This window comes from Schistocerca serialis, chromosome 9 (assembly GCF_023864345.2).
Source record: "Schistocerca serialis cubense isolate TAMUIC-IGC-003099 chromosome 9, iqSchSeri2.2, whole genome shotgun sequence".
Taxonomy (NCBI): domain Eukaryota; kingdom Metazoa; phylum Arthropoda; class Insecta; order Orthoptera; family Acrididae; genus Schistocerca; species Schistocerca serialis.
The window spans coordinates 177,135,158-177,162,937 of record NC_064646.1 but is presented as its reverse complement, the minus strand read 5'-3'; the positions used below and the strand labels follow the sequence as shown (position 1 = coordinate 177,162,937).

Genomic DNA, 27,780 nt, shown 5'->3' with positions numbered 1-27,780 from the left:
GTTTAGCAGCAAGGAACTACTTCATGGACAATAACTTTCTTTTATTAAACTCGGCTTATTATCTCTCACTCCTCTTCCTTCCAGAGACATTTGACTGCACCAAACGGCGAGGTGATGACGTACAGTAACCCAGGTACTGAAAAGAGAGAGACGACCTGCGAAGAGTTTACGAGCAGCCAAGAAAACAAGAGCTGCAAGAATACTTTTCTGTGGCTCCACAACCATTGCGGCACCGAGCACAAAAAGCTTGCTCATAACCACGTTGTGATGGCAGCAAGGGCCTGCAGACTACTGACACAGGAGACGTTTTCCGGGCCGAAATGGCGCCCGGCTGGCTTTGTCGGAGGCTTTCCAACTCCTGATAAGACATGCCGTTGCTATGTTAGGTAAGCTGAATCAGTGTCTCCAGGTGAAACAAGGTTAAAGCACTCTGAACTGACTCACATGCGAATCCCTTATTCCATTTACTGTCAGTGGTAAATGCGTTATTATGTAGGTATCGGTACCTCTTCGCAGTGTCAGGGTTCCAAAATTAGTCTTCTTACATCTGGCTGATTCAGGATTTGTTGCAGTAGCTTGGAATTAATCCACTGTATCTCAAGTACTTTGTTTACGAAATATTAACAGCCAAATGTCTGTGCCTGTCTAGTACAAAGGTCGTACTAATTGTGGAATTCATCACAATAATGAAGGCAAAAGAGGCTATCAGTTTCCAGACGCGGATTACTGTTATAGACAGTGATAAGATAGGAGAAAAGGTTAGACCTTAATGATCAATGGTCAGCGAGGTCATTTGAAACCGAACAGCTCTGATGAGATGCTAACTGGAGTAAAACCTGCCGCTGGGTAGGTGGTTTATGGAAACTACGACAACCTATATCTACGGAATTTGAATACCTTTCCTCCAAAATACGAGTCTACTGTCTTAACTACTGCCCGACACAGCTCGGTATGGGCGGGCCAAGTTCTGCACCCACTATTACAAAATCAACTTAGCTAAAAATCCCATATATACAATTACTGTGGTTGCCTTGGAAGACTTAACATATACCTCTCCTCGCTATGCAAGTCATTTCATCTCTACGTAACTACTACAGCCTACACCCAGTTGAATCTGCTTACTGCAGTCAAGCCTTGTCTCTCTCACACTTTTCCTCGCAAATTGACTATTCTGTGAAGCCTCAAGTTACCCTATCAACCGACTTTTTTTCTATAATCAACTTGTGTCATAAATTTCATCTCTTCCCAATTCTATTCAGTACCTAGATATCCGATCTACAAATTTTATCTTCTGCTACTCGGTATTTCGAAAGCTTCCCTTTTCTTCCTGTCTGTACGGTTATCGTCAATGTTTCACTTCAGTACAAGGCTAAATTCCACACAAATATCTTCAGAAAATATTTCCTACCACTTAAACTTACATTCTATGATAAACTTCTAATTTTCTAAACTATTTTCCTTGCCTTTGTGTCTGCATTTCACAGACACACTACTTTGTCCGCCGACAGTTATTTTGCTACCCAAATAGCAAAACTCATCGACTACTTTTAACGACTTATTTCCGAATCTGATTCCCTCCGCATCGCCTCGTTTAATTCGACTACATTCCATTATTCTTGTTTTACTTGTGTTGAAATTCATTTTTTCACCTCTTTTCAAGACACTGCTCATTCCGTTCACCTGCTCTTCGAAGTCTTTTGCCCTCTGACGATTACAACGTCTTCCGCAAACCTCAGAGTTTTTATGTCTGCCGGCCGCGGTGGCCAAGCATTTCTAGGCGCTTCATTTAGTTAGGTTTACGTAGTTCTAAGTTCTAGGGGACTGATGACCTCAGATGTTAAGTCCCATAGTGCTCAGAGCCATTTCAACCATTTTTTTACGTCTTCTCGCTGAACATAACTTCTTTTATCAAATTTCTCCTCTGTTTCAAGATTTTAAACATGGCTGCAACAGCAACTGTTGAAATTCTTCACGATAAAGGATGAAGGTATATTTATATGTACCGAAACCATGGTCAAGAATTTTAATAAATTTTTATCCTTCAACTGTTTTGGCTGTCATCCTTTCTCCTCTGTTTCATTTACTGCTTGCTCAACGTGAAAATTGAATATGCTACAGTCTTGTCAAACTATCTCCTTGCCTGTCATGTGTTTCGACACATACTCGTTTAACCGCAGGCCGGTCTCTCTAAAAAATTTCCCCTCCCTTTATTTTCTCCCTGCTACCTTATCAATATCAACGAGTGACATACCTGTACACTACTTCAATTATCTTCTACAGTCCAGTCCAAATCTCACGCAAGCCAGTTCGGCCTGAGATGGTCCACACAAAGCCTGTTGATAAAATGTCCACTATAACCAATGTTAAGATTCGCTGGTGACATTGCTATACTCAGTGAAAGTGAAGAAGAATTACAGGATGTGCTGAATGGAATGAACAGTCGAGTACAGAATACAGACAGAGTAAATCGAAGAAAGACGAAAATAATGGGAAGCAGCAGAAATGAGTACAACGAACAAAACGAGCAACTTATCGTAATTGGTGATGACGAAGTAGGTGGAGTTAAGGAATTCTGGTGTCTAGGCAGCAAAATAACCAATGAGGAACGGGGAAAGGAGCACAGAAAGCAGACTAGCACTGGCCACGTATGGAGCACAACATAGTATGGTAGTGAGACATGGACTTTGGAAAAACCGGAACAAAAAGAGAAACATTTGAGATGTGGTGCTACAGAAGAATGTTGAAAATTAGATGGACTGATAAGGAATGAGGAGGTTCTTCGTAGAACCGGCGAGGAAAGGAATATCCAGAAAAGACTGACAAGAAGAAGGGACAGGATGACAGGAAATGTGTTAAGACATCAGGGAATAACTTCAATGGTACTATACGGAGATGTAGAAAGTAAAAACTGTAGAGGAAGACAGAGATCGGGATAAATGGCTCAAATGGCTCGGAGCACTATGGGACTTAACTTCTGAGGGCATCAGTCCCCTAGAACTTAGAACTACTTAAACCTAACTAACCTAAGGACATCACACGCACCCATGCCCGAGGCAGGATTCGAACCTGCGACCATAGCGGTCGCGCGGTTCCACACTGTAGCGCCTAGAACCGCTCGGCCGGCAGAGATCGGGATACATCCAGCAAATAATTGAGGATGCAGGTTTGCAACTGCTGCTCTGAGATATAACGGTTTGCACAGGAAAGTAACGTCCAGTCAGGAACAGAGGATATTGGAAAGAACAGAATCTCTGACCACCGACGGATGGGAAATGAACTGGGCGTGGTTTTCTTTACTCAACTGGAAACGCAACCACCTTGAGCTAGTTAGTTCACAGAAAACCAAAATCGGGTTGGCAGGACGTGGATTAGAAACACGTCCCTACCGAATATGTGCCCAGTGTATTGACCACAGCATCACCTCGCTTCGTTATTATGGAATGAAGCTACTGATGACTGAGCCATCCATCGGATAGTACCGTTCAGACTGACAGCTCCATTCCTGCGCGACCCTCAGGAACACCACACGCGCACTCAGATTATTTCCTACGATAATTTGGCTATGCAATGGGAACAGTCCACTTGTGTAACGGTGTCTTTCATGTTTGCCGGTCGAACTGCCCCTTGGGGTATCCCACGCAACAATGCAAAGACAGAAAAGTGGGCACCATTATCTTAAGAAGTAACAACGTCACACATATAATCCAAATATTTATACATACAAAACTGTACATATGGCAATCATGAACGAAAAACAAATACTTCATTATGTTAAATGCAAGGACTAGTATGTGAATATGCATTACTGGAACAGATATTTCGCGGTACTTAAAGCATCTGTAACTGCACCTTAAAATCATGTACACTTACCTGAAATTCTAAAATGCACTGCCTCCGACGTAGAAAAATCTACTTCACAAATTTGACAACAGATGGTCTGTATGCAGTTTACGGGCCACGTTCACTGTAACTGAATATATCGCCGGGTAGTTGGAGAATTCTTTGACTGTACGAGACGACTGCCGTGCTGGGTCAAGTCGGTAGCACCACAGCACAGTGACCGGAACTAACGGACCACGCCGCAGGAAGGTGTGCGTCCGCCTATGCACGAAAGGCGTCCAGCCGGCAACTGAACGCCGTTGCGAGCGACGGCGTGGGCAAAGTGGCGCGCTGCGCGTGAGTCACCACGTGGGTGGAGCCGACGCTCGGCGCGTTCCGGTGCCGTCCGAAGACGTCCGAATCGCAGCGTCGTGGAGGCGCGGCCACGCGCTTTCCTCGCGGCCTTTGACAGTCTTCCGCTCGCATCTGCCCCGCTGTATTCAACTCATTTTACCGCAAGCTCCACACAACTTTCAACGCTTTTGGTGTGGATGAACGAACGCACTGCCGCTCGCGATTCCGGGATGTAAAATTTCGCCTGCACATTTAGCTATCTTTATACAAAATTTAACAAACATACTAAATAATTAGTTTAACAAGCAAACATCACCAACGTGAGCTCATATTCTGACGAGGGAAAAAAAAACATACACGCACACTTGTAAGATATCAGTCCCAGCAATTGCTCTGGCCGGTCGTTGTGGCCGTGCGGTTCTAGGCGCTTCAGTCTGGAACCGCGTGACCGCTACGGTCGCAGGTTCGAATCCTGCCTCGGGCATGGTTGTGTGTGATGTCCTTAGGTTAGTTAGGTTTAAGTAGTTCTAAGTTCTAGAGGACTGATGACCACAGATGTTGAGTCCCATAGTACTCAGAGCCATTTTGAACCAGCTATTGCTCTCACGCGAAAATTTGGGCTAATAATTCTGATGCTACGCTGTTATGATCTTCTGAACGTATAGCTTTTAAATTTGTGATCAGACCGGTTGTCACTCGCTCCATCCCACTGGAGTTGCTTACTGCCCCAGCACGAAGTACTGTACACCGGAGTGCGTAAGAGGTTTGTGAACTGCTGTTTTGACACTGGTAACACGCTTTGTTAAAGTGCACTGTTTCTAACCTGCAACTGGTAACAGATCTCTCTGCTTCGAACATTTTTATGTTGCAACTGACAAATGAATGAAACGAATGAGTGCGTCATTAAAGAAGTAGCGCAGCACTGTATAATTGTTAACAATGCCGTTGTACGTTATTTTCTTTGGCTTGTAAAGCTGACTCTGTCAATGTGAATTATATTTGCAGGAGATGTGCCATTATTCATCGTGATTGGCATGATTAAATTTTATATCTAGAATTATTAGCTTTATTTCATAGTAATTCCTCACTTGCTTAGGTCTCTCCAATTTCATTTTGAGGCGTATATTAATAAGAGAAAATTTTAAAAAGTTTATATATACACACACACACACACACACACACACACACACACACACACACACAGAGTGAGTCACCTGACATTACCGCTGGATATATTTCGTAAACCACATGAAATACTGACGAATCGATTCCACAGACCGAACGTGAGGAGAGGGGCTAGTGTAATTGGTTAATACAAACCATAAAAAAATGCACGGAAGTATGCTTTTTAACACAAACCTACGTTTTTTTAAATGGAACCCCGTTAGTTTTGTTAGCACATCTGAACATATAATCATATACGTAATCAGTGCCGTTTGTTGCATTGTAAAATGTTAATTATATCCGGAGATATTGTAACCTAAAATTGACGCTTGAGTACCACTCCTCCGCTGTTCGATAGTGTGTATCGGAGAGCACCGAATTACGTAGGGATCCAAAGGGAACGGTGATGGACCTTAGGTACAGAAGAGACTGGAACAGCACATTACGTCCACATGCTGACACCTTTTTACTGGTCTTTTTCACTGACGTACATGTACATTACCATGAGGGGTGACGTACACGTTCGACGGGCGTTTCATAGGACGTGGAGGACGTACAAATTGGCCAGCCCGTTCTCCTGATCTTACTCCTCTGGACTTCTTTCTGTGGGGTACGTTAAAGGAGAATGTGTACCGTGATGTGCCTACAACCCCAGAGGATATGAAACAACGTATTGTGGCAGCCTGCGGCGACATTACACCAGATGTACTGCGGCGTGTACGACATTCATTACGCCAGAGATTGCAATTGTATGCAGCAAATGATGGCCACCACATTGAACATCTATTGGCCTGACATGTCGGGACACACACTATTCCACTCCGTAATTGAAAACGGAAACCACGTGTGTACGTGTACCTCACCCCTCATGGTAATGTACATGTGCGTCAGTGAAAAAGACCGATAAAAAGGTGTTAGCATGTGGACGAAATGTGCTGTTCCAGTTTCTTCTATACCTAAGGTCCATCACCGTTCCCTTTGGATCCCTACGTAATTCGGTGCTCTCCAATACACACGATCGAACAGCGGAGGAGTGGTACTCAAACGTCAACTTTAGGTTACAATATCTCCGGATGTAATTAACATTTTACAATGCAACACACGGCACTGATTACGTATTTGTTTATATGTTCAGATGTGCTAACAAAACTAACGGGGTTCCATTTAAAAAAAAACGTAGGTTTGTGTTAAAAAACATACTTCCGTGCATTTTTTTATGGTTTGTATTAAACAATTACACTAGCCCCTCTCCTCACGTTCGGTCTGTGCAATCGATTCGTCAGTATTTGATGTGGTTTATGAAATATATCCAGCGGTAACGTTAGGTGACTCACCCTATATACATATATATATATATATATATATATATATATATATGTGTGTGTGAGTGTAAGAGAGGCCACCTTTCACCTTTCCCTTCCTCAGTTTAATAAGTCACAGCTGCAAAATACTAACACGAATTCTTTACAGACGAATGGAAAAACTAGTAGAAGCCAACCTCGGGGAAGATCAGTTTGGATTTCGTAGAAACACTGGAACACGTGAGGCAATACTGACCTTACGACTTATCTTAGAAGAAAGATTAAGGAAAGGCAAACCTACGTTTCTAGCATTTGTAGACTTAGAGAAAGCTTTTGACAATGTTGACTGGAATACTCTCTTTCAAATTCTAAAGGTGGCAGGGGTAAAATACAGGGAGCGAAAGGCTATTTACAATTTGTACAGAAACCAGATGGCAGTTATAAGATTTGAGGGACATGAAAGGGAAGCAGTGGTTGGGAAGGGAGTAAGACAGGGTTGTAGCCTCTCCCCGATGTTGTTCAATCTGTATATTGAGCAAGCAGTAAAGGAAACAAAAGAAAAATTCGGAGTAGGTATTAAAATTCATGGAGAAGAAATAAAAACTTTGAGGTTCGCCGATGACATTGTAATTCTGTTAGAGACAGCAAAGGACTTGGAAGAGCAGTTGAACGGAATGGACAGTGAATTGGAAGGAGGATATAAGATGAACATCAACAAAAGCAAAACAAGGATAATGGAATGTAGTCTAATTAAGTCGGGTGATGCTGAGGGAATTAGATCAGGAAATGAGGCACTTAAAGTAGTAAAGGAGTTTTGCTATTTGGGGAGCAAAAGAACTGATGATGGTCGAAGTAGAGAGGATATAAAATGTAGACTGGCAATGGCAAGGAAAGCATTTCTGAAGAAGAGAAATTTGTTAACATCGAGTATAGATTTAAGTGTCAGGAAGCCGTTTCTGAAAGTATTTGTATGGAGTGTAGCCATGTATGGAAGTGAAACATGGACGATAAATAGTTTGGACAAGAAGAGAATAGAAGCTTTCGAAATGTGGTGCTACAGAAGAATGCTGAAGATTAGATGGGTAGATCACATAACTAATGAGGAAGTATTGAATAGGATTGGGGAGAAGAGAAGTTTGTGGCACAACTTGACCAGAAGAAGGGATCGGTTGGTAGGACATGTTCTGAGGCATCAAGGGATCACCAATTTAGTATTGGAAAGCAGCGTGGAGGGTAAAAATCGTAGAGGGAGACCAAGAGATCAATACACTAAGCAGATTCAGAAGGATGTAGGTTGCAGTAGGTACTGGGAGATGAAAAAGCTTGCACAGGATAGAGTAGCATGGAGAGCTGCATCAAACCAGTCTCAGGTCTGAAGACCACAACAACAACAACATTCCTCTTCCCTCACCTTCAAAATCTCGTGAATAGGAGATCTGGTTGTCATTCCTTCATGCAGTGCTTTGAGCTCGGATATTAGGCGGCTGCAGTGGTGCGGAGCGAGTGACTAACAACCGGTGCGCGCCAAAGTTTAAAAGCTGAACATTCAGAAGGTGGTAACTGCATACTACAGGGTGTTCAAAAAGTATCTCCGCAGTGCCGTATGATTGTTAGCCGCGGATGATTGTTCGCCTGCCTGGGTTACTTCCCTACAAGTGGACTCTCCCAACATTCCACTGTTTCGTTTATCTCAGCCAGTGTCAGTAGTATCGCTTAATGTTAAAATCTGAAAGTAAAAATGAATAATCAATACATTAATAACTTGTATTTCACTGAGTTTCATTTCGGTATATTCACTACGGCATACGGCACGCACGGCTAACAATCACACGGCACTGCGGAGAGACTTTTTGAACATCCCGTATAAGTACTATCACCCAAATTTTCGCGCTGATATAATGCAAGTGTATTTTTCTCTCGTTAAAATATGAGGTCAAGTTGGTGATGTTTCCTTGAAAGATATGAAACGGCGAATTAAAAACATCCAGTCAGCCATGACACTGGAGGAAACTCACGAAGGAATATTAGATGTTGGGCCATAAAAGGTCTAGAACAGAACATACTGACAGACAACCATTCTTACAGCTTTTACATGTGGCCATCAGGCCATCAAAACAGTACAATAGTAAATGGACAGTAGAGTTGGGCAACACGATTCTTTTTCCCGATTCGATTCCTACGATTCAATCTCACATTGCGAATCGATTCCTACGATTCGTTCACGATTCTTTCACGATTCATTCTAGTCTTACTCACAGATGGCAGGACATGTCTGAAATTGTCAATGGGGTTAGAATCGAACTGTATCATAAGATATGCCAGAAATTGTTTATTTATGAGGAAACATGCATATGACGTTACAAGTGTGATTCTCGATTTATACGTGTAATAACTTAATTGATGAAAGGTCACGTTTGATTTGATTGCATCTATTGTTTTATTTCAGTATTCCAGGAAAGAGGAGTCGATTTGTGCGAAAGGCGATGCAAAATTAAGTGGTATGCCAATCTGGCTGTGTCGCTTGAACGTATGCAACTACTAACGTCTGTTTTATAGTAACAAAATCTAGCAGTGAGGCAGACGTGGTTTGGCTCATATCATCCTATGTTTCTCTGTGCTAAGATGTCTTTCCAAGTCCACATCACCCTTGTAATTCATAAAGCAGCTGACAGCCCTCCCACACAACAAATTTAGCTTAACTTTCATTTCTTCTAAATACAAAGCATAGTTATTTTGCTTTTAATTTGTCAAAGAACTCTTACGTGAGAAGACGACATACTTCTAAACAGTAGGATTCAATCGTATACAGCGACATCACTTCACTAAAATTTAATATGAATCTGAACACGATAACATTCGAAAACTCGAACTTGACATTAATTAAAAAGCTTTTGTTTAAAGACGGTATTACACGGCGATCCGCCAAGAAAGGTGTTGGTTAGAGAGCCTATATTCTCTCTAATAAGGCTTGACTGCCATCTGGCGGTCGTTATCATTCGGCACGACTCGGCATGATTCAGAAGTTGCCTTCGAAGCATAGCATACTAAGAATCGATGAATCGTTGGAACTTGGAATCGTCACGACGATTCGTCCGTATCACGATTCGATTCTTACGATTCTTTATTTAGAATCGTTCAAATGAACGATTCACTCACGAATCGCCACAACTCTACTGGACAGTAGGAAGAAACACGCACAAAGGAGGTAATGCTCGTGGGCTGCTTACAACTGATACAAGATACAAGGTAAATCATACGTTCAGAACGAAAGAAAATGTGTGAAGAGGATACAGATGTTTCACTTCATGGAAAATTCTCATTTCTTGGTTACTAGGAAGAAACAACAAATTTCATACAGAAACAATGCGAATTAGACACATCCACACTACGACAGAAGCAACAGAGGTAGTTACAGGAACTTATCTGGGAAGTAAAATCACGTTAAAAAACAAAGAAGTTATTCGGATATTCCCACGAGATATTTATGGAAACCAAATCGCGATAACCAACGGTTTTCATCACATCACCGAATTTAAGCGTTGTCGGTGTCGGCTGGCACTTGGGGTGGGAGATCTTCTTCGTCTGCCGAGGGCTGTTGGCGAATTGCGTGCACTCAACCCTTGTGAAGCCGACTGAGGAGGTGACGACTCTGGTCACGGAACACGACAACGGCCGTGAAAGCGGTTTGCTGACCACATGCCCCTCCATATCTGCATTCACTGACGCCTACGGGCTGAGGATGACACGACGGTCGATAGGTTCCGGTGGGCACTCCAAGGCCTGTTCGCACGGAGTTTCAGGATAGAGTGAACACTGTTCCACCAGAATACAGCACAGGCCTGGTGTCCTATTCGCTTTGAGTTGTCTCAATTGCTGTTCAGCACCGGTGGATACTTACAAGATTCCTCAATTACGTGTGTGTGTGTGTGTGTGTGTGTGTGTGTGTGTGTGTGTGGTGGCCGAACATTATTATGGTAGTACCCTCATGTGTGAATACATTTTTACAAGGAGACTTCAGTACCAGGCTGATCCTACAGATATGTAACTACAGATATGTAATGGAAAGTGGATCCGTCAACGGATTTTTCATACTCTATGTGATCAAAAGTATCCGGATACCACCAAAAACATACGCTTTTAACATAAGGTGAAGTTTGCTGTCACCTACTGCTAGCTACTCCATACCAGCGACCTCAGTAATCATTAGACATCGTGAGAGAGCAGAATGAGGCGCTCCATGGAATTCACGGACTTCGAACGTAATCAGCTGATTGGGTGTCATTTGTATCATACGTCTGTACGCAAGATTTCCACACTCCTAAACATCCCTAGGTCCACTGTTTCCGATGTGATAGTGAAGAGGAAACGTGAAGGGACACGTACAGGCAGACCGCGTCTGTTGACTGACAGAGACCGCCGACAGTTGCAGAGGGTCGTAATGTGTAATTGGCAGACATCTATCCAGACCATCACACAGGAATTCCAGACTGCATCAAGATACACTTCAAGTACTATGACAGGCGGGAGGTAAGAAAACTCGGATTTCATGGCCGAACGGCTGCTCATAAGCCACACATCACGCCAGTAAATGCGAAACGACACCTCGCTAGGTGTAAGGAGCGTAAACATTGGACGACTGAACAGTAGAAAAACGTTGTGTGGAGCGACGAATCACGAAACACAATGTGGCAATCCGATGGCAGGGTGCGTGTATGGCGAATTCCCGGTGAACGTCATCTGCCAGCGTGTGTAGTGCCGACAGTAAAATTCTGAGATGATGGTGTTGTTATGGTGTGGTCGTATTTTTCATGAAGGGGGCTTGCACCCCTTGTTGTTTTGCTTGGCACTATCACAGCACAGGCCTACATTGATGTTTTAAGCACCTTCTTGCTTCCCACTGTTGAAGAGAAATTCGATGATAGCGACTGCATCTTCCAACACGATCGAGCACCTGTTGATAATGCACAGCCTGTGGCGGAGTGGTTACACGACAATAACATCCCTGTAATGGAATGGCCTGCACAGTCTTGACCTGAATCCTATAGAACACCTCTGGGATGTTTTGGATCGCTGACAACGTGCCAGGCCTCACCGACCGACATAGATACCTCTCCTCAGTGCAGCACTCCGTGAAGAATTGGCTGCTATTCCCTAAGAAACCTGACTGAACGTATGCCTGCGAGAGTGGAAGCTGTCATCAAGGCTAAAGGTGGAGAAACATCATATTGAAATCCAGCATTACCGATGGAGGGCGCCATTAACTTGTAAGTCATTTTCAGCCAGGTGCCCGGATACTTTTGATCACACAGTGTATGAGCCCCCGAGCCTTTCGGCTCTGGTAACGCTCGTCCTTTATTAGTATAACAATCGGTAATCCCTATTCCACTTTGCAGATAGCCAGCGTTTGTAACCAGAGGGTTTAAAATTATTTCTTTAGTGTGTGATCAATCTAGCTATTTGTTGAAGGAATTTATCAAAGAGTGTATTCAACAACACTCCGCAAAACAAATTGTGCTTATCGTGTACGTAGTGTTTTCAATCGATACTGGGCAAATTAAAGTCATCATCTACTACGACCTCGTGGTATCTCGATGCTATAGAGTTTATGTTATCTGTGAATGACTACGACCGTTGAGTACGAACATGGTAACCGGTAGAAATATCAAATTATTAATCTATTTCATCGACCACAGTTAGTCTTGTCCATATAAGTTCGCAATCTGATTCACTATCGATCTAGCCAAAGCAAATGTTTCTGCTTCTTGTTGTAAATCCTCTACCTCCTAGGGAGTCCAACCTGTCTTTCTAATATACTCTCTACTTGCTGGGAATATGTCTCTACACTATACTTCGGATTTCAACCAACTCTGAGCATCTGCTATGATGTGAGAGCGACTGCATTTTAGAAGGCATGTGAGTCGTAGGACTTTGCTGCAACGCTCCGGTTGTTAACTACTAATATTTTAAGATTTTCATTGCGTATTTGTTTACAGGTCTACTGCAGCTTTCGGTTCACTCTTGATGTTACAGAATGGACGAAGTCTCAGGTTTAAACGAACACCCGAAACCAAACCAGGTAACCCTGATCAGACGTCGGAATTACAATTGTGCTAAGACCTCGTGAGTGTGGTTAGCTGTCTTCACCATTTCCGCCAGTCTCCTCCTCGAAGGACCGAGAATGATCTCTGATCCCAGGCGACAAACGACGTGAGCGACAACGAGTAGCTGGCCGCATCCAGTGTCCCCACTGCTGCCGGGATGGTCTCTTGCACCTGTAAGACGATTTCTCCCGCGATACACACCGAGTGACGCTATTTCACTACAAGGAAGCATAATGCGCCTAACATTGCAACCATGGAGCTACAAATAACCGCCTCCTCCTCATTCTCATCTGTGGCTGCGTGGGTTTCCAAAGAGGAGAGAATGCTACTCGAGCAGGAGTTACGGTATTAAAACAAACAAGATAACCAGAACAGTTACGCTTCCTTTCTTACGAGATTAAGAGTATGAAATACATGGATACAATAATTACGTGTGCCAATAAAACATTAAATAGTAATATTGTTACTGCCAGACAGGCATAATTACCTTTGATGCAAAATGTTAAGAATGTACGGTGCAACACATTGGGAGAGGCGAAGAAAATGGTTCAAATGGCTCTGAGCACTATGCGACACTAACTAACCTAAGGACATCACACACATCCACGCCCGAGGCAGGATTCGAACCTGCGACCGTAGCGGTCGCTCGGAGAGGCGAAGACAATGAAAAAAAAAAAAAAAAAAGACAAATGACAATTGAGGAACCGCAGGAATGGTTGTAACACTGAACAGTCGTATTAAGGAAAACGTTCCACGTCCGTCCGTGCCAACTCCCAAATACGTCGCAGGGCATTTATTCCTATGTTTTTCAGTTTTAGGAAGAAAAAGGACACCGAAGATGGTCCTACAGGATCTCAACATTCGCTCAGAGTAGCTAAGTCACTATAAGAATTACTTCTTGCTTCTCTAACTTTATAGAACTAACAAAGCTATATGGTAGGAAAAAAATTATTAGTATATTCAACACACTGTGTTGGTCATTTGCACGTTTACTAACAAATGTTGCAAGCATAAAAAAGAACAGTATTGATACAAACATCGTTACTATCTACAGCGCAGGACATCGACTTTCTTATTATGGTATGTTATTGAGATTTGACACTCATGTGACAACTAATGTCCATTACAGCATACAAAATGTCCTTTTGGTAGCTCTGTCGTCTTATTGGCTAAATAGCAACTTCAAATACGATTCCTGTTTTTAGTAGCAGGAATTGTGTGATTTTCATTGTGCAACTGTTCAGGTACGGCGCACGAGGACAGAGAAATTTAAGCCTTACTCTCATTCTACGTACCGATGGCAACAAATGGCTGCCCAAGTCTAAGAGTGGACGATACCGTCTCCAGCTGGATTAAGTATTATTATACTTCGAGATGTTCAAAGGTGTCGTTCGTCATATGATTGCTACAAATAAAAATCCATTCAAACAAGGTGTTCCGGTTCGGAATTTCACTAGAAGACAGTCCATGTTAAGAAAACTCACGATCTACGAACATTTCTCGTTCACCAAATTTTCATTTGTCAGCCGAATACCACCACGCGGGGTTTGCATTTTTTTCCTTTTCTCTTTTCCATCGTTTTCTGATATCATTGCAAGGTCGGCAGGAAATGAATTTTTGGGTATTGTGGATAAGGCGGGAACACCTTTGTATATATACAAAAACTTTATACTCTGCCTGCCACTACACAGTGCTTGGCGGACAGTACTCCGTATCGATGTGGACGACTTTTTGTCCTACTCCATTCGTGTACGGAGCTAGAAGAAAACGTATGTATGTCTGGCTCCTAAACGTCCTTCCTTTAAATGGAGCCGTAATCTCTCTGTGTATTCTCGTGGTCACTACGCGCGTTAGACAAGTACGAGAGTGGCAGTACAATCATCCTGAATATTTTATCTCTAATTACGTCCAACATGATCTCGAGAATAACAGTAATTTTCTTCCAAAGTTACACTTCAGTTGTTTGAGTATCATCTTTACACTTCAGCATGCAGTGCAAAGGGTTGTTGTTGTTGTTGTTGTTGTTGTTTTCAGTCCTGAGACTGGTTTGATGCACCTCTCCATGCTACCTTATCCTGTGCAAGCTTCTTCATCTCCCAGTACCTACTGCAACCTACGTCCTTCTGAATCTGCTTAGTGTATTTATCTCTTGGTCTCCCTCTACGATTTTTACCCTCCACGCTGCCCTCCAATACTAAATTGGTGATCCCTTGATGCCTCAGAACATGTCCTACCAACCGATCCCTTCTTCTAGTCAAGTTGTGCCACAAACTTCTCTTCTCCCCAATCCTATTTAATACTTCCTCATTAGTTACGTGATCTACTCATCTAATCTTCAGCATTCTTCTGTAGCACCACACTCCGAAAGCTTCTATTCTCTTCTTGTCCAAACTATTATCGTCCATGTTTCACTTCCATACATGGCTACACTCCATACAAATACTTTCAGAAACGACTTCCTGACACTTAAATCTATACTCGATGTTAACAAATTTCTCTTCTTCAGAAATGCTTTCCTTGCCATTGCCAGTCTACATTTTATATCCTCTCTACTTCGACCATCATCAGTTCTTTTGCTCCCCAAATAGCAAAACTCCTTTACTACTTTAAGTGTCTCATTTCCTAATCCAATTCCCTCAGCATCACCCGACTAAATTCGACTACATTCCATTATCCTTGTTTGCTTTTGTTGATTTTCATCTTATGTCCTCCTTCCAAGACACTATCAGTTCCGTTCAACTGCTCTTCCAAGTCCTTTGCTGTCTCTGACAGAATTACAATGTCATCGGCGAACCTTAAAGTTTTTATTTCTTCTCCATGGATTTTAATAACTACTCCGAATTTTTCTTTTGTTTCCTTTACTGCTTGCTCAATATACAGACTGAACAACATCGGGGAGAAGCTACAACCCTGTCTCACTCCCTTCCCAACCACTGCTTCCCTTTCATGCCCCTCGACTCCTATAACTGCCATCTGGTTTCTGTACAAATTGTAAATAGCTTTTCGCTCCCTGTATTTTACCTCTACCACCTTCAGAATTTGAATGAGAATATTCCAGTCAACATTGTCAAAATCTTTCTCTAAGTCTACAAATGCTAGGAACATAGGTTTGCCTTTCCTTAATCTAGCTTCTACGATAAGTCGTAGGGTCAGTATTGCCTCACGTGTTCCAATATTTCTACGGAATCCAAACTGATCTTCTCCGAGGTCGGCTTCTACTAGTTTTTCCATTCGTCTGTAAAGAATTCGTGTTAGTATATTGCAGCCGTGACTTATTAAACTGATAGTTCGGTAAACATCTGTCAACGCCTGCTTTCTTTGGGATTGTAATTATTGCATTCTTCTTGAAGGATTTTATGCCTCTAGAAACGCGCCTCAGGATTCTGAATTCGTTCCCCATCTGCTGCAATATTTACTTGATACGGACTCTTACCGCAAAAGACTTGTCACATTCCCAACAATTTTGTCTTCCTTCGATTTTCCTACTGGTGATTCGAAGGCTCGACAAATTTCTCATCATTATCCCTAGATATTTAGATGTGAGAGAGTTTTAAGAGCTGAGCTCCAATATTATAATCTCTTTATTATGTGGAATTTCTTACATTTACCAATTTGCAGTGAGGTGTTACTCGGTACAAAAAGTGGAAATTCTGTCTAAATTGCTTTGCATCTCCTTATGATGACCAGCAACGGTGTTTTCCTGCAGACAACAGCATCGTAAGCATATAGCTTGATAGTACAGCAGATCGGATAATAATTTAGATGTACTGAGCTCTTAAAGAGGAGCGCTTATGCCTTATTGGGTACCAATCGATTTAGCCATCAAACATTCGTTCCGAACATTCACCATCCTAATGGGCACATTTTGTCCCCTTAGTTAAGCTGACTGTGCGGTACAATAAATAGCACCTTACGGAAATCATGGATAATCGGAACTACCTGTTAAACAGCATCTAATATCATATCGTCTGTGAAACGAAGACGTGAGTTTCCCGTCAGTTTTTTTTCTCCTGAAACCACACAAATTCTTTAAGATCAATCTGTTTTGTCCAGGGAAGTCATGATGTTCTAACATAGAATCACGCAACAAATTGACAGAAGCAACAATGAGGTACCATATGTGTGTACGTTCTTTTACTAAATTAATAAATGGGCGTGGCCTGCGCTCTTAACCAGTGACGACGTAGTATTTACCGAGCAAAAGATTGTCGGCAGGTATGAGGTATGGAGGGGGTTATTTTCGCAGCGCATTCAATGTGGAATCTAGTAGAAATCCAATCAGTAGCCACATTGGAGGAGGAAACATGCAGGCAACACACAACCTGTTACGTAATGTATGTAAAGTCTTCAGTCTGCCGACCACATTTGGAACATGTTTGCTAGACAAATTAGTTTCTTCGTTATCAGTGCTGACGTAAGTACAGCAAGGTACCTCTACGAGACTCAACCCTACGTTTAGAGCCCTTTATACTTACAAGACGCTTTTCTTGTAATTTTCTACTCTAACCTATGTGAAACCTCAGTTTGCGCTGAGCTGCAAGGGAAGGCTCGCGTGTGGGTCGGCAACCATAGGGCAGGGGAGGGGTTCAGCGACTGGATGCGCAGATCGTGTCCACGCCGGCTGCTACTGCACACAGCCGGCTGCTACTGGTGCCGACTGCGAGCACTTGCCATTCGAAACCGGTAGTGACGGTACTTAACGGGAAAAAAATACATCCCGCATGCTGCCTAACTGGCCTCTGAAATGTGGCGAAGGCCAGACGTTCCTAGAGCCTTGTCTGACACGGTTCAGCGCAGCCACACAAGGTGTCCCGAATTTGTAACAGTACAGGAGACTCCAGAAGTTCAGTGTCCCACTTTACACTGCTAGTATCGCGTACACAAGGTATAAAAGGGCAGTGCATTGCAAGAGCTGTCATTTGTTCTCAAATGATTCATCTGAAAAGGTTTCCCACAGGATTACGGCCGCACGACGGGAGAACAGACTTTGAGCGCGGAACGCTAGTTGGAGCTGGATGCATAGGACATTGCATTTCGGAAGTCGTTAGGGAATTCAATAGTGCGAGATCCACACGGCCAAGAGTGTGCCGAGAGTACCAAGTTTCAGGGATTACCTCTCATCACGAACGGCGCAGTGGCCGACTGCTTCACTTAACGACCGAGAACAGCGGCCTTTGCGTAGAATTGTCAGTGTTAACAGACACGTAACACTGCGGAAAATAGCCGCAGAAACCAATGTGGGACGTGCGACGAACGTATCCGTTACGACAGTGCGTTAATGCGCTATGGCAACAGACGACCGACGCGAGTGCCTTTGCTAACACCACGAATCGCCTCCAGCGCCTCTCGTGACCGTATCGGTTGGACCCTGCATGACTGGAAAACCGTGGCCCAGTCCGATGCAACCAGATTTCAATTGGCGTGGTGCAGACCCCACAAAGCCAAAGACCCAAGATGTAAACAAGGCACAATGCAAGGTGATGGTGGGTCCCTAACGGTGTGGGATGTGTTTACGTCGTTTGTACTGGGTCCTCTGATCCAACTAAACCGATCATTGACCACTTGCAGCCATTTATGGACTTCCTGTTCCCAGACAAGGATGGAACTTTTGTTGATGACAATGCGCTCCGTTTTGAGAAAAAAATAAGTTTTTCACGCATCTCAATGTTTATGACGCCGTATCTCCTGAACTGAGTGTTGTGCAACAACATAATTTTTCAGATACAGTCATTTGTATATGTAGATTCCGTCTGCAAAATGTGTTGCGAAAAGTGTTAGAAGTAAAGAAGCAATAAATTAAAACGCCATATCTGATGCAGTTTTACTGCAGGAACAGCGAAAATGTAGTAAGCGATAAACTTTTTCCTTTCACAAAAAATACTTCGTAAAGGTTTCAAACTATGAGTAAAGTTTGCTAAAAGGTGCCAAAATGCCCTCATTCTCAAATATTGGATGAATATATGGTAAACTGTGCGCCGTGAGTCACACTGTCTCAAGACATAATACTTACGTGTTGAAGCTTTAACAAAAGATTATAGTTCTCTTTATGAGTAGATTATGGCAACATTTTAAATTCGGTCGATAACTGAAAGAAATATTAGCCGGCCGAAGTGGCCGTGCGGTTAAAGGCGCTGCAGTCTGGAACCGCAAGACCGCTACGGTCGCAGGTTCGAATCCTGCCTCGGGCATGTATGTTTGTGATGTCCTTAGGTTAGTTAGGTTTAACTAGTTCTAAGTTCTAGGGGACTAATGATCTCAGCAGTTGAGTCCCATAGTGCTCAGAGCCATTTTGAAAGAAATATTGAAAATCAAATTTTTGTTGCTCCCTGTATGCCGGGGATAGTCTTGAAAGACGACGTCGATTTTGATGCGATGACGGCGTAAGCTACCTGAGAGATAGTAGATGTACTGACAATGGTTTCAACGTCGTCCGCCAATAGATAGTGCAGTGACAAAGCTACACCAGAGCGCCATATGTGTTTACCCTACAATAGGGAATGCTCACGGCCAGTGGTGCAGACAAGTGAAGCAAGCGGGCAACTATGCAACAGAGACGCACCTGTGCTTCTTACAGCCAACTGAGCAATTTTGAAAGCGGTCAAATTGTAGCCTTCTGAGTTGCGGGATGTTCCTTTCGGAGAATTGCCACACAAGCTGGATGTGCTGCGTCAGTTATCAACAATGCTGATATCAGTGGTCACATGAACATTTTTTAAATCTTTGAGCGCACAAAAACTTCACAGCTCCACATATTATACCTTTGTACCTGACGATTGCGTAACGTCGGAAACAGCTTTGTAAAATATTAATATTGTAGAATACCACATAATTGTCAGTAAAAACGGACCCTTATAGGACCATCTGTTTTCTGTCTGTCTGTCTGTCAAAAACCCTTTTCTTCAGCAACGGATGGACGTATTCCGTTAAAATTTGTACCGTATACTGTGTCCCCTCGGTGGTGCAAAAAATTGAAACTCTAAGTCAATGCGGTCAAAAAGATACGAACATTTATGTAACATATTTCGATAGTCGCAAAAATCACTCACCCAAACCTACAGGATATTTTCCCGTTTGTCTAGAATCACGAAATGAGTCATGAAGCAAGGTGGGTACAAGTAGAGGAACGAACACGAAATTTGTTAATTTATGATTATATCACACGAAAAAATATTTATTTCGTCATTTGTTATCCGACGTGAGACTTTAAATTTAAACACTCAGTAGTTCTCCATTCATGTTGACTGGGTCGCAGTGGTAAAAAGTCAAACGTCAGGCAAGGAATGACTTCATTGCTCATTTGACGCATTTCGGGATTTATCAATCACCTCAAATGTCCAGGAGTGATTGCTGCATGTAGATAAGGCGTTTCAAGCTGCATGTGAAAGAAACATTCACAGATTAGTTAAACACCATATCCATATACAATAATGGCTCCTGGATTTCTGGTGGTCGATGAATTCTGAGATGCCTCATATGAGCAATAAAGTCATTCCTTGCCTGATGTTTGACTTTTACCATTGCGACCCAGTCAGCATGAATGGAGAACTACTGCTTGTTATACTAATGATTGCCTTCCTCCTACAGCATGACTTCATGTCACATTTATATTACTGAAATTAAACCATCATCGATAATCGTGGAATTCCTGGGAGCGATATCTTGGCAGTGTCGGTGTCGATAACAGGCAAAAATGGTCGCGATTTTCTATTCCCGGAATGGATGAACGATCAACATACTTAATTTAGTTTGAACAGAACCCTCAGTGCGTGAATCCTACTCGCAGTTAACCATTTTTTCCGTTCATTATCTACCACTAATAATAATGTCATGTGACCTTATTCCATGTGAAACATCTGAAATGTCTGAGATTAGATTCAGGAAGTAAGATTACTGACTACGCATCGATAACTGGAAGCCAATGGCTGTTCTATTCCTATCGCTTATAACACTATTTTTAGTGGTGTAAATTACTCCTAGACGCTGTATTTGGCACGCAATGTCGTCATTGGCATCTGAGACCGGTAGAGGCATAATGTTCCTTACGTGGCTCTCTGGTAATCGGCAGTGCTGCACACAGCGCGCTTCAGGCCATCCATGCCTGCGTATCTGGGGCAGAGTGTTTCTCCGCCATCCCAGACGGCCCAAGTCGCGTCTCACTTCGTTACCGCTGGCTCCCGTTAGGGGCCAGTCGCCATGTAGACCGAAAGCGACCACTGCCGACTGCGGCCCAACTCCCTCACTCCGCGCAGCAGCATGGTATTGTCGTTTGGCCTGCGATGTGTTGTAGTTCGTGTCGCAAAAACATACCACTTAAGATTATAATCAATCGCGTGAACAAATCAGAATCTCGCAACCAGTTTCGACCAGCTGGTGGTCTTCAGGCTACGGATAGCTGTTATCGCCGAACAAAAAATTTTCTGTTATATCCTTTTTCCACGCCAGTTGAACTTGACTGTTAAAACCACTCAAAATAACCGGTTTCTAAAATAACCTATTTGCGGTTTTTTATTACTATTATGTCCTGTAAAAAAAGTAGAAATCTAACAGACTGAAAAATTCTGACTCAGTTTCAAGATACAAGAATGACAATATTAAACAGACAAATAAAAGAAAACTTAGTCCGTCCACCGCTCGGTGTTTTTCCCGAAAAGTGATAAGTCGTTACATTACAAAAAAAATTACCAATATTATCCTACAGACTAATTTTTTGAAACTCTGCTCTAGAATTATGTTGTAATCTGTGACCATACCACTATTTAAGCATGACGAGTAGTCAGTACTAAAGGGTGAAAACTGAGGAACTGAAGAACAGTTTTTCGTGTTAATTCGTCCGTTTTGAAGGGATACGACCAGATAAAGGCTCATTAGACATAGCCAGCAGATTAGCTACTTATTATTTTTATTGTTTACTGAGAATTAACTGTTGTTAATTTTTAAGTTTATTACTGTTACCATAATTTCCTTCCTCTTATTATTTCATAGAAATGGCAGACAAATCTTTAATCTTTTAAAGCATTGTATTTCACTGCTAGTTCAATTCGCAAAAATATTTCCAGACTAGAATTGGTGCCACAGTGCAATACAATGTATGTCCGGTGACGACAGCGAGAAACTGCCGCGTAGATCAATTGGGGGGGTGAGGTTTCCACACTGTACGTACCCACGTGCCTCAAGTCACTTCACGCGGCAAAAAGGACATTGTCTCCGCAAGGCTGTACCAGTTCTTAAGTTACGAGTTTGTTGTTCGCTTCTGAAGGCATGTTATTAAAATGGCACTGATCGCTTTTCTGATTTTCTATAGTAACGCAATATTTCAAACCAATGCAAATTTTAAGAATAAAAACTGCTTCTATTTTTTAAAACTGTTTGTTTAAAGACTAAAAATGTTTGCACTGCTGCTATAGCTAATTGATATTTCGGTTTCCACACTCTGTTATTAGTAAAAAATTAAGAAACACCGATTATTCAGAAATAAAATACCGATATTGGTCTTAAACGGTTGATTTTCTCCATCCCTATTTCATACTGTCAATGGATAAAAAGACAAAGAAGCAGTATCAAATCTTAACACCCGCTACACAACTATATACATAATGTGATTAAGATAATACCTACAGGTACACGCTGCAAGCGGAGACGTACCGTTTCCGTTGCGTTATCAGCGATACCAAGTCTCAGCAAGTAGAGGTCGCACTTTTCTGAATACAAACATGGGTGAACAGACAAAGAGAAAATTTCACTCTCTCTATAAAATCTGGACTTCCCTCTATTATTTCCTCTAACATTACTGACAACAGAACGGGAACGTAACGTGCCGCTAACACTAGGTGCTTTTAGGAACTGTTTTATTCTTTCCTACCATTCCATATCTAAATCTACAGTTAACAAAAAAGGGACAGATCACTTTCGCCTAAAAAAATACAAACATCGCTTCTTCATTTTCTTGTAATAAGCGTGCCATTCTTATTTTAGAAAAAAGCTTAAATCCTGTAGCAATTGTTTCACTTATGCTGTTCATTTTCGCCAATTTACATCTAACACTAGTTCAAACAAAACATAACATAGCGTAAAGAAAACGTCTGCAACAACTACAAATAATTTCTCTCGTTAAAAAGGCATGTTCCTGCGGATACAAGATTTTCATTGCTATAATCGGCCTTTTTATCATCATTGTTAATTTCTTATCTAATGTCGATAATTTGAAGGACTTACTGACAATGGCTAAGCTATACATCGACATTCGTAAAACCTCTTAATTTTTTTTAAAATTTCAGATCGATACAGGATTTAGTTACGAATGTAACGCTATTGAGATATGACACTACTATTGTTTGAATATTTGTGATGTAAACAGGACGCCTGGACACACTTTTTGGCATTCAATCACCTTTTGAAGAGACACACTACTTTCGATTTGTAGAATTTCGTTGAAGTCTTGATTCGGTCAGCGATGACTTTCTTAAAGATCAATCTATATCAGCTGTTGGAACTTCTGGCAGATTAAAACTGTGTACTGGATCCGACTCAAATCTGGGACCTTTGCCTTTCGCTGCACAGTGCTCACGGGCTGAGTTACCCAAGCACGAATCACGACCAGCCCTCACAGCCTTGCTGTGTATAAGCCGTTTCGCCGTTGTATCCTTTCTTCCAGGAGTGCAAGTCCCGCAATCTATGCGGGAAACCATCTCCAAAATTTGGAAAATAGGAGATGAGTTATTAGCGGAAGTGGGGCTATCCATATGGTTTGTTAGTCGTGCTTATATAGCGCACTGTACCACGAAAGGCAAAAGTGACAAGTTGGCCGGCCGTGGTGGCCGAGCGGTTCTAGGCGCTACAGTCTGGAACCGCGCGACCGCTACGTTCGCAGGTTCGAATCCGAATCCTGCCTCGGGTATGGATGTGTGTGATGCCCTTAGGTTAGTTAGGTTTAAGTAGTTCTAAGTTCTAGGGGACTGATGACCTCAGAAGTTAGGTCCCATAGTGCTTAGAGCTATTTGAACCATTTTTGACAAGTTGGGAGTCCTGTTCCGGCCTACAGTTTTAATGTACAAGCAATTTTCAAATCAGCGCACCTTCAGTTCCAGAGTGAAATTTCATTCTGTAAACCAGTCGTATCCAAAACTATCGATACTGGGCGCAACATGGTTGAAGAGGATCTGCTTGTGATTTACCGGGAAAGGGTGGCTCCCTTAAGGGTATGTAAGCTTGGAGACATTCTGCATGAACACAATACTTTGAGAAAGTATGTCCCCGATTAATTGCGCACAATTTGACCAAAGCCCAAAGTAGGCCGTGTTAGCTGGCGCAAGGAAATACCAAATAATTCGACAGACGAAAAATGCGAAATCCATACATAACATCGTAACAAGAGCCGAAAATTGACTATATTCGTACAAGTCTGAAACCAAACGCAATCCACTGTTTGGGTGCTCCACGATGGGCCGATATCAGTGATAGTGGTTTCGTTCGAGAAGCCATTCCAAGAAAACGATGGTTTATTTCTTGGTTACACTAAAAATGAGATTCTTCAGCTTCTCCCGGCGTACTTTATCACGAAATGGCCCACGGGCGAACGGACGGATGTCACTTTCTAACAGGCACAATATTTCGGCAAGTGATAACGTGGCTCGTAGCAGCCAACGTCGAAAATGAGTGCTATTTCGAGCAGACGGAAGGAGTAGCCATGGGGAGTTGACTATCACTAGTTGTCACCAACATGTACATGGAACAGTTCGGGGAGGAAGCTCTGGAATCAGCCCACTTGTTCATATGGCCACATGGAAGAGACATGCCAAATGATTTCCTCACACATCTCAGTTCCACATCAGTTACACCACGGAAGTCAAAGCGGATGGAGAGTTTCCTTTTCTGTGTGTCCTGGTAGAGAGAAGAGCGGACGGCACGTTGGACCACAGAGTGACCTATACATGAACGCAGACAGTTGCCACCACACAGTATAAGGGAATTGGATGCTTAAAACAATGACGCAAAGGGCTCGCTGCCTCTCAGACAATGAATGTCTCAGCCAAGAACTTTATCATAACAGGACGGTGTTGCAGAAGAGCGACTAAAAGGAATGGCAAATTCGGAGATCCCTGCGTCGTATACCTACTGTACAACTGGTGGAAACAGAAGATGAATCACAGGAAGAGGCGGCAATTGCTTTTATTCCTTTTTTTAGCGCATTAGCCGGAAAGATAGGGCGCATTTTCCGGAAACACAAAGTGAAGAAAGTCGTCCACTCACCAGCTAAAACACGAGCACTGCTCGGTAGTATCAAAGACGACCTCTGACTACAGAAATTCTGACCAATGTGCCAATACATATATAGGTCAGATGGTGTGTACTAAGTTCGTTGCCAAGAACACCAACGAAACACCAGAATGCAGCAGCCTAACAAGTCGGCAGTCGCAGAGCATAGTCTGCTGGAATTACACTGGATGGATTACGACCATACTAAGGTTCTGACACTGAGGTCTAACTTCTGGGGCCGTGTCATAAAATAATCTATAGAGATTCAAATAAGAAAACAGCAGATCAGTCATGATAGTAGCTGCATCTTTAGTAAGGCCTGGAACCGCAATTACTCTGATTTGGAAGATGAAGGAGATATCCTACAACGAACTGACTAGGTGCCACCAGCACACATACCTGAGCACGAACCCACGGCAGAGAAACAAGGTGGCGGAAGGACTGGGGGAGGTCATCATGGGCGCAGACAGTGAATAGCGCGGCAATATCGGTTGGATGCGATGGGTGGGTGGGGACATAAGAGAAAAGCGCTGCGCCTACCCTAAGCGGTCAGTGCATCAGCGCACCTGAGGACGATAACGTGGTCGCATGTGGAAGTCTTATGCCTTTTCGAGACTGAGGTACCAATCATTCACCCGTTTACAATTTTGTACACTAGAAATTTTGTGATAACTACTTTGAAGGATCGAAAAGTTGATACAATAATTGGTTTGCCGTAAGTCAGCGATGAAACCAAGCAGAATATATGCAAACATTACACCATTCTTCATTATGACGCAGTACGCCAGACAATTGATTATCTCAAGAACAAAAATCTGCTTAATGTCTTACTGCCAATATTCACCTGACTTATCGCCTAATGACATCTTTTCGTTCCCGTATGTCGCAGAGAACAATGTGTGGAACTGATTATCGTCACCTCAAGATGATGCTGAATCATTCCAAAATCTGTTCTTATTAAGGTACCAACGTCACAGTGGGGGGGAAAGTTTCCTCAATTAGTTTGGACGCGTGCAAAACAGTACATATGTATATTTTGAAGTACCTCTGAACCCAATGTAAAACCTAATTGGACTAAGATAATTGGATTGAAAGTCGATGTAGCGTGACAGTTGGCAATTTTCTACATCGAATAAGAAGCCGGTTTAAGTGGTGATATTGCTAAAGCTACATCTACATCAATACTCCGTAAGCCAATTGACGAAATGTGGCGATGTGTACTTCTGGTACCACTAACTAATGGCCCCTTTCCTGTTCCTCTGGCGAATGACGCGTGGGAATACTGACTGTTGGTAAATTATTCATGTGTGATGTCCGGAAAGTTTAGAAGACGTGTTGTTCTGAACTGTGTCCTGGTGACACTACCAGAAGCAAGGGAGGTAAATGGTGAGACTGTTCGTATTTTGAGCGTTGAGTTAAACGGACCAAACTGCGAGGTCATCAGTCCCTTCATCTTATACGTTATAGAATCCGAATAATCCTCAGACGAAGGATACAAAAAGTATAGTCTGGTAAGACCAACTGAATCCAAGATCCAATAAGACGGAGATAGAAACAAGGAGAAGTAGGTGAGGAGTGAGAGAGAGTAAGATGGGTGAGCTGCACTGCCCACAATGCAATTCGAAGTACCTGGAGCTTGGTGTGTGGTGAGAAATACACCCTCTGCATCCGACTTGCACTACCTCATCCTCCATTACCACAAGCAAACGAGCAGTACAGACAAGAGCATAAAATTTTTGAAAATACAAAACATTAAAAAATGCAAATATAAAAGAGTATGGGGAATAAAAAGATGAGAAGCGCAGGACTCGTGCCACGACAGACCTCTGACCAATGGCCACTGTGGGTTTCCCGGGAGAAAGCAGCCACCAAGGGGTGCCCCCTCCAATCCATCAGGCAGTCAATGAGGCCAAAGTTCCCCAACTCACAGAGACGAACAGAAACCACCTTCGCGGGTGAAATGTAAAACCAGGTCAGCGCTTTGGTTTCATTTACTAGCACCAGAGTTGCGTATCAGGAAGTTTAAAATGTTGCCGCAAAAAAGTCAAATTTACGCAGTCTAGTAGGATGTGGAACGCAATCTGGCAGGCATCACATCGACAGTAAGGTGGTTTTTCACATCGGAAATGTGGTCTTGGGTCAGCAAAGTGTGGCCAATGCATAGCTGACAAATGACAATCGGTTCGCTGTGAAAGGCCACATGGTCGCAATCTCCTTTATTGCCCTCGGTCTGTTTGGGGAGTCCAGAGCTTACCATTCTGAATTCCAGACTTCCAAGAATTGATGGTATAGCGTAGATCGTAGGTCCAGTTCTGGGACCTTCATTTCCAAGTTTGGTATCCAGGTTGCCAAATTTGTCAACCAGTAAAGGGGTCCAAACAAAGGCGACCGACCGATCAGCTTGATGGAGCTCAGAAAGAAGATCCTGGATAATTGTGACTAATAACTGACGAGGGTAACACTGTTCTATAGCCTGAAGGCTGCTCAGGGACTCTCTGCAGACTAGAATCATCTTGCCAGTGCAAGAACGAGCATGGCTTAGGATTCGTTTTATGGGCAACAATTCAGCAGAGAGGACACTGCACCCATTCGACAGGGAGCTTAGTTCACTGCACCATGTGTGTGTGTGTGTGCAAAGCTGGTTTGTCCATCGACTGTTGATCCATCTGTGTGAACCACTCCTGCACCCGGAAATGCATCGAGAAAAGCCAGGAACACACAGTGAAAAACAATGGGGTCAACTGAATCTCTCATTCCAAAGGATAAATCCAGATCCGAGGTCAGAACAC

At 42.8% G+C, this 27,780-nt stretch overlaps 1 protein-coding gene across 2 annotated transcripts in view; it reads right to left on the bottom strand.

Annotated features, from left to right (window-relative positions):
* LOC126418705 (putative fatty acyl-CoA reductase CG5065) overlaps window positions 1-27,780 on the bottom strand; it is a 487,119-nt gene that overhangs the window by 127,316 nt on the left and 332,023 nt on the right. The window contains exon 1 of one of the 2 annotated variants that reach the window (XM_050085604.1): window positions 3,871-4,117. The exons of the other annotated variant lie outside the window; for it this stretch is intronic. The gene's annotated coding sequence lies outside the window, so the exon portion shown is untranslated. Of the gene's footprint in view, window positions 1-3,870; window positions 4,118-27,780 lie in introns of those variants that run through there. 2 annotated transcript variants of the gene reach the window in all.